Below are 6000 nucleotides of genomic sequence, written 5' to 3' on the forward strand. Positions count from 1 at the left end.
GCTCCCTATGTGCAACTTCCTACATGCGTAGTCTCAGCTGTGACAGAAGCACCCTCCTTGCTAGTCATCTTCTGTTGTGTAACCTTACTTTGTTGTTGCTCCAAACAGCAATGTCACTGCCAGACCTAGGACAGAGTCAGTGTAGTAGTTGAGAATGTGCATTCAGGAGTCTGACTCCTTTAGTTTGAATGCCGGCTCTGCTAAAAGCAACTTACTTAATCTTTCTGTGCCTCAGTTTCCTCATCTGCAAAAGGAGATAATAATAGTACCTAATTCATAGGGTTATTGTGAGGACTAAATGAGTAAATACATGTAAAGCACTTAGAAGAGTGTCGGGCATATAGTAAACGGTATATAAATGTTTGTTAATGACAATAATGGTCATAAGAATTACTATCCTGCTCAAACAGAGGTACTAGTATAGCTAGATGGTGGGCATTCATTTATAAAATATTGATTGAGGGCCTCCTGTGTGCCAGGGTCTCTTCTAGGTCAGTGAATCAATGTTGACCATGACAGACATAATCCCTTCCCTCACGGAGTTTACGTATGAGTCGGGGCACAGACATTAAACTAATATTTTCACAAATATATAAGGTGGTGTTTGTATTAGGGCAAGCTGAGTCTTGTTCCAAAGTTCAAACATTTCAGTCTTAAGAATTCCGACACATAAAAGGAGCAATGACCCTTTTTTTTTTTTTTAAGTAAAGAAAATGTTTAGGTTATCTAAGGCTGTGTAACAACTGCTCCCACAATTGGTGGGTTAAAGTAACAGTAATAATTTATTTGCTCAAAATCCTGCAATTCGGACAGGGCTTACTAGGGACAGCTCATCTCTGTTCCATGTGGTGTCTGCTGGGATGGCTTGACTGGGGCTGAAGGGTCCACTTCCAAGGTGGCTCACTCACATGGCTGGCAAATTAACGTTGGCTGTTGGCTGGGAGCTCAGCTGGGCTGCTGGTGGGGACCTCAGTTCTTCCTCATGTAGCCTCTTCATGTGGCTAAGCTGGGCTTCTTAGAGCATGGCAGCTGGGGTCTGAGAGGGAGCAGCCCAAGAAGTCAGGCCACAATGTGTAAGCACTTATCAAGCCTCTGCCTGCATCATGCTTGCCAATGTGCCATTGGCCAAAGCCAACCAGTCATAAATGTATCGGTCTTGGAACTACACTTGAGGGGCACTGCCTTAGATAGCACTGCAGATCCCTCTATTCATTTCTATTTGTTTGTGATAAATTTTCTATGGTTCTGTAGTGGAGTCTGGGAAATTCTTAAGTGCCTGCCATGCCCTTAGCTATGCATTGTGCCATGTGATCCTGCTTCCTGACCACAACGTACTATAGACAATGTGCTAGACCTAACAGGCTGCGTGTGGAAACTGCCCAGTTTTTCATATTATAGGGTGAATAATCCAATTAGAATGATCCAATTCAAACTTTGAATGCAGGACACACAAAGGCAAGGCAGGTAGAAGCAGAAACAAAGAGAAGCTTTATTTTGAGCGAACAACAAAACTGGCCAGGTTACCAGAGCTGCCGCTTATTACTTTGAGCAGTGAACCACATTCCACTGCCATGAAGCCTAGCTCTGCGGCTGCAGAGATGCTTCTTGTGCTCTCCTACTTCCTGGTGTGACCCTAATTTAAGCCTGCATCTCCTTTTCTAACAAGAGCAAGTCTCTCTTCCATGTTTCCTGGAAGATCTTCCCACTCTCTGTCTTGATGGCTCTGATATTTGCATTATACCGCTGAGTCTCTGATTTTATATGGAAGAAAACAATAATCCATCTTGATCAAGAAATGTGGCTTTTTAACGCTCAGTTTCTACTGCGTTTGAGAAAAACAATAAACTATTCTTTCACCCATGATGTAGCAATTCTTCCATCTGCGAAAATGCCTTGGGATTATCGCAATACATGACTCTTAGGGAAAGTCCTAGAATTACTGTAAAAATCAGTAAACATCTCATTCCAGCATCCTGCTTCTCTCTTCTAATTGCCCCTTAGTTTTTGGCGAAGACAGCACTAAAAAAAAATCTTAGCAGGTTTTCCCTGCCTCTCGCCCTTCCTGTCCTCTCTTCCCAACAAAGGGAGAAAGCCGACTGTGGCTTAGAAAAGGGGGAAGCAATGCTACAGCAGGCACTAGCAGCGGAAAAGATGGCCTCACGGAAGGAGTGCAGAGAGGCTGCACGGCCGCCTAGAAACACAGAGGGGACAGCTCCATGAAGTCTCTCCCAATTCAGAGATTGAGAGGCGGTAACAAGGGAGCGGCCCTCGGGCAGAGAGATGCTGAGAAAGCTCGTCCTCACCTGGGTAACTGCCAGTGGCCACATTTGGCCCAATGCCCACAGAAGGGCCGCTTACAGTGGACATTTCCAACTCCGGCATTGGGCAATACCCTCTTACTCAATCATTGGAGAGGCGATAGTAACGTCATTGACTACTTCCCAGCCAGTCTCGCGACGTCATCCCGCAGCGCCGGAAGCGGTGAGGCACGGATGGAATAAAGTAAGGGTGTAAGTCTCCGTTGTCTCAAGGTAAGGCGGTAGCCGGCCTACCTCCTCTGCTAGCTCGGTTAAAAGCCGCGAGTTTGGGGCCTTAAGCCGGGCAGCTGCTGCCCTTGAGTAATATTCCTTCATCAACGCGCTCAAGGCTTCTTTCCCGGTAGGCGTTGCCCCATGCTCGGGCTTTAGGTCTATCGGCTCCCCACTTCCCTCCTGCGCCGGTGGGCCGTGTTTCAGGGGGCGCTCTCGTTGGTCTCTGCTCCACTTCTGGTTTGTTCACGTGTGCCTCCGACACCTGCACCTAGCTTGATCTCAACACAAGCAAAAAAAACGTTAATTAAGAGAGTGGGCCCTGGCCTACCGAAGGATGCGGCTCAGCTTGTCGGGAAGCACAGAGTTTTCTTCCAGAAACGCTCGCTGAAACGAACTTACCTTGAGGGCTCTTCATAGGAGATGCTGCACATTGTAGATGACAGCGTTCTCAGCGGGCCTTATAGGAAGGCCGGAAGAAGCAAGCCTTTCCCCATACATATCAGTGAGAGGTTCAATATGGCAGGAATATAATTTCCATTTGGAATTAATGTGGTCCAGGCTTGAAGTCTTCTAGGAATTTACCTTATTTTGGGAATCGTGTGTAATACTTAGAAACAGGATTTTTTCATATGCGTAGACAGTACAGATTTGTGCCCTTCCACCTTAGTTGCGCTCTCAGTGTTGTCTGATTTTTTTTACATGAGCTGTTTAGCTCTTGCTTTCATCCTACCTTCACTATCAATAAGGTGCCCTGGTGGTGCAGTGGTTAAGAGCTCAGCTACTAACCAAAAGATAAGGAGTTCGAATCCACCAGCCACTCCTTGGAAACCCTGTGGGGCAGTTCTACTCTGCCCTATAGGATTGCTATGAGTCGGAATTGACCTCAGTGCCAACGGGTTTGGTGTTTTGGTTTTAACTTAGTCTCAGAGGATGAACTTTCTTCTTTGATCAAATGCTTATTGTATGCCAAATATTGTATTAAGTGCTGGGGATATATGATAAGCAAAAATGGGCATGATCTCTGCTCTTACAGAGCTTACAGTTTATGGAGTTTTACTGGAGGGTCTCTATTGAAGAGTCAGGAGCACTCATCTTTCTGCACTCCCCATATTTTAAAAAGCTTCATTCCTGGAAGTTGGAGCTGGAGGCTGAAATGGGCCAAGAAGTTTAACCCTTTCGTGACCCAATTATTTTTCGTTTTAATTTTTCGTTGATAACCGTGTGTTTTCGGTAACGGAGGGCATGCTGAATCATTGAGTGTATCTGAATTTTTGGTAGATGGTACGGTTTTTGTTTTATGCCTCATTCCACAAAGTATACCCTCAAGAGTCCAGAGGTACCTATGTGTACCCCTTGTGAACACAAATTCTACCCTGAGTCCAGAGGTACATATGTGTACCAAATGAAAAATTCATGTTTTTCCTACCAAAAATTCAATGATTCAGTACCACCTCATACAGTACCCTGTAAAAACAGTAATTTGCAGCACATGCCTGTTTTTTTTTTAATTTCAAACTGTTAATATAGGGCCCTGCTTGCCAGCAGCATATACTGTCAGTGGAAGAGTAGCTTCCCAATGAACCCCAGAAGTAAAAAAGTAAGTGGTATCTGTATATACCACCGGTCCTAAAAGGGTTAAGGTTGGTCACATAAGCACTGTGCATTTACTGCTTCAACTTCTCAGGCGATAGCAAATAGGGACGTCATGACTTCAGAACTTTGCAGAGAGTAGAGTATGTGAATGTGTGTTTGTAGAGTGCAGGAGAGGTAATTCCTATTATCGTGCGACAGCCAGCCATGCTCTCAGCCACCCTCCCCCTGCTCCTAAACTGCATTCTCTCCTGGCTTCTTTGATTGTCAGCATGAGTAGTCACCACATAATAAACACATACTTCACTTCCCAATCTGTTTCTGCTCACTCATCACTTGCCAGCAAGTGCAAACAGATGCCATCTGAATACATAGCATTTAAAAGTGGGACCTGCCTGTAGAACCATTATCATTGAGACTTCAAGCTTATGGTTTTAGATTTACAGCTGACTCCTCATGCTCTTTGCATTAAGTCCTCCACAAGGACCTGCTGAAACTGCCTTTTGGACTTCTCCCTGGGTCCACATTACATTAACAGCCTCCCTGACTAATCTCTCTGACTCCAGATTTCTCCACTTTAGCCTGTGTACACACAGCTGTTTGCAAAGTATTCTTTGAATTCTGTTATTTCACTTTACTGTATAGCTCAAAAATTGACATTAGTCTCCTGTTGATTATATTAAGTCTAAACTTTTTCAGCCTAGTGTTTTTTCAGCACCTCTGCCATTTTTTTTTATTACTCTGGTATAGCTCCTCTGGTTCAGTCAGCTAATATCTGCTTTTCACCCACAACCTGTGGCCTGCCCTGGCATAATCTGCACTGTCATTTGTGCCTTTTAAAGCTGAATGCTCCCTCCCACTCCTTTTCTTCCGTATTAGTCCCTTTGGCTCCTGGCCCTCTCTAACTGGGCAGTTTCCAGAATCCTTTCCTGACTACTCCAATTCCTGTGAATTTGTACCTCCTCAACAGTGATATGCTCACTCTGCTTCACATTATCTTGTCTTTGCATAAGGTAATGAAATTCTGATTTTTAAAAATCTGGTTTCTTTTCCTTCTGCTTATGAACACAAAGCTTGTACAGAGGGCATGATAAGTGCTTCATTGGCCACAGGCTTCATTTTCTAGAGAGGTGATGTTAGAGCTTAAGCTTTGATAAGAGTCTTGGGAGGCATTTCAAAGATCCAGCCCTGCCCCTGCCCATAATTTCCTGCTCCACCTCCCTGGGTGATCTCATCTTCTCTCTGCTTCAGCTCTAATAACATGTTGATGCCTCTCAAATATATACGTTCCTCTCTCCTGAGCTTCATAGGTATCTATCCCAGGTTGACCCTGGGATCTTGTACAGGCAATTTAAACTACTGTAATTCTGTTTCAATCTGAAATTGTTTCTCTATCCCCTACCTCTCTATCCCTGTGTCTTCCTCATTTTAGTTAATGGGTAGCATCCAAATTAGAAATCTTGGTATCTCCCTTTACTCCTTTGTCATTCCCAAATGCAGTCAATAATTAAGTCTATCTTTGTGATTTCTCTTGACTCTTCTTCCTTTCCATCCCCTTTTCTTCTGCATTTATTCATGACTCTCTCCTGAATTTCTTGCTTCTTTCTCTTCTACTGATAACCCTACGTGGCCATAAAGATTGTTTTCCAGTAAAAACCACACTTGGTCTTGTCATTTCCCTGTTTTCAGATCTCTGCTATCTCGCTGTTGCCCTCAGCATCAGGTCTGAGCTTCTCAACACAGTTATGAGATCTTTTTTTATTTTTTGTTTATGTAGTTTAAATGGAGTTTACATTTCAAGTTAGTTTCCCGTACAAAAATTTATACATACATTGTTATGTGACCCTAATTGCTCTCCCTATACTGTGACAGCACACTC

General features: G+C 44.0%; 1 protein-coding gene across 5 annotated transcripts in view; it reads left to right on the plus strand.

Annotated features, from left to right (window-relative positions):
* The first annotated feature begins 1029 nt into the window (after nt 1–1029).
* The window catches only part of APTX (aprataxin), a 19654-nt gene continuing 14683 nt past the window's right edge, over nt 1030–6000 (plus strand). For 4 of the 5 annotated variants that reach the window (XM_012554355.2, XM_023727549.1, XM_023727551.1 and 1 more), the window contains exon 1: nt 1030–2531. The gene's annotated coding sequence lies outside the window, so the exon portion shown is untranslated. Of the gene's footprint in view, nt 2659–6000 lie in introns of all 5 variants that reach the window. The other variant, XM_023727548.1, reaches the window with a different exon arrangement.

This window comes from Trichechus manatus, unplaced genomic scaffold (assembly GCF_000243295.1).
Source record: "Trichechus manatus latirostris isolate Lorelei unplaced genomic scaffold, TriManLat1.0 scaffold00016, whole genome shotgun sequence".
In the NCBI taxonomy this organism is placed as follows: domain Eukaryota; kingdom Metazoa; phylum Chordata; class Mammalia; order Sirenia; family Trichechidae; genus Trichechus; species Trichechus manatus.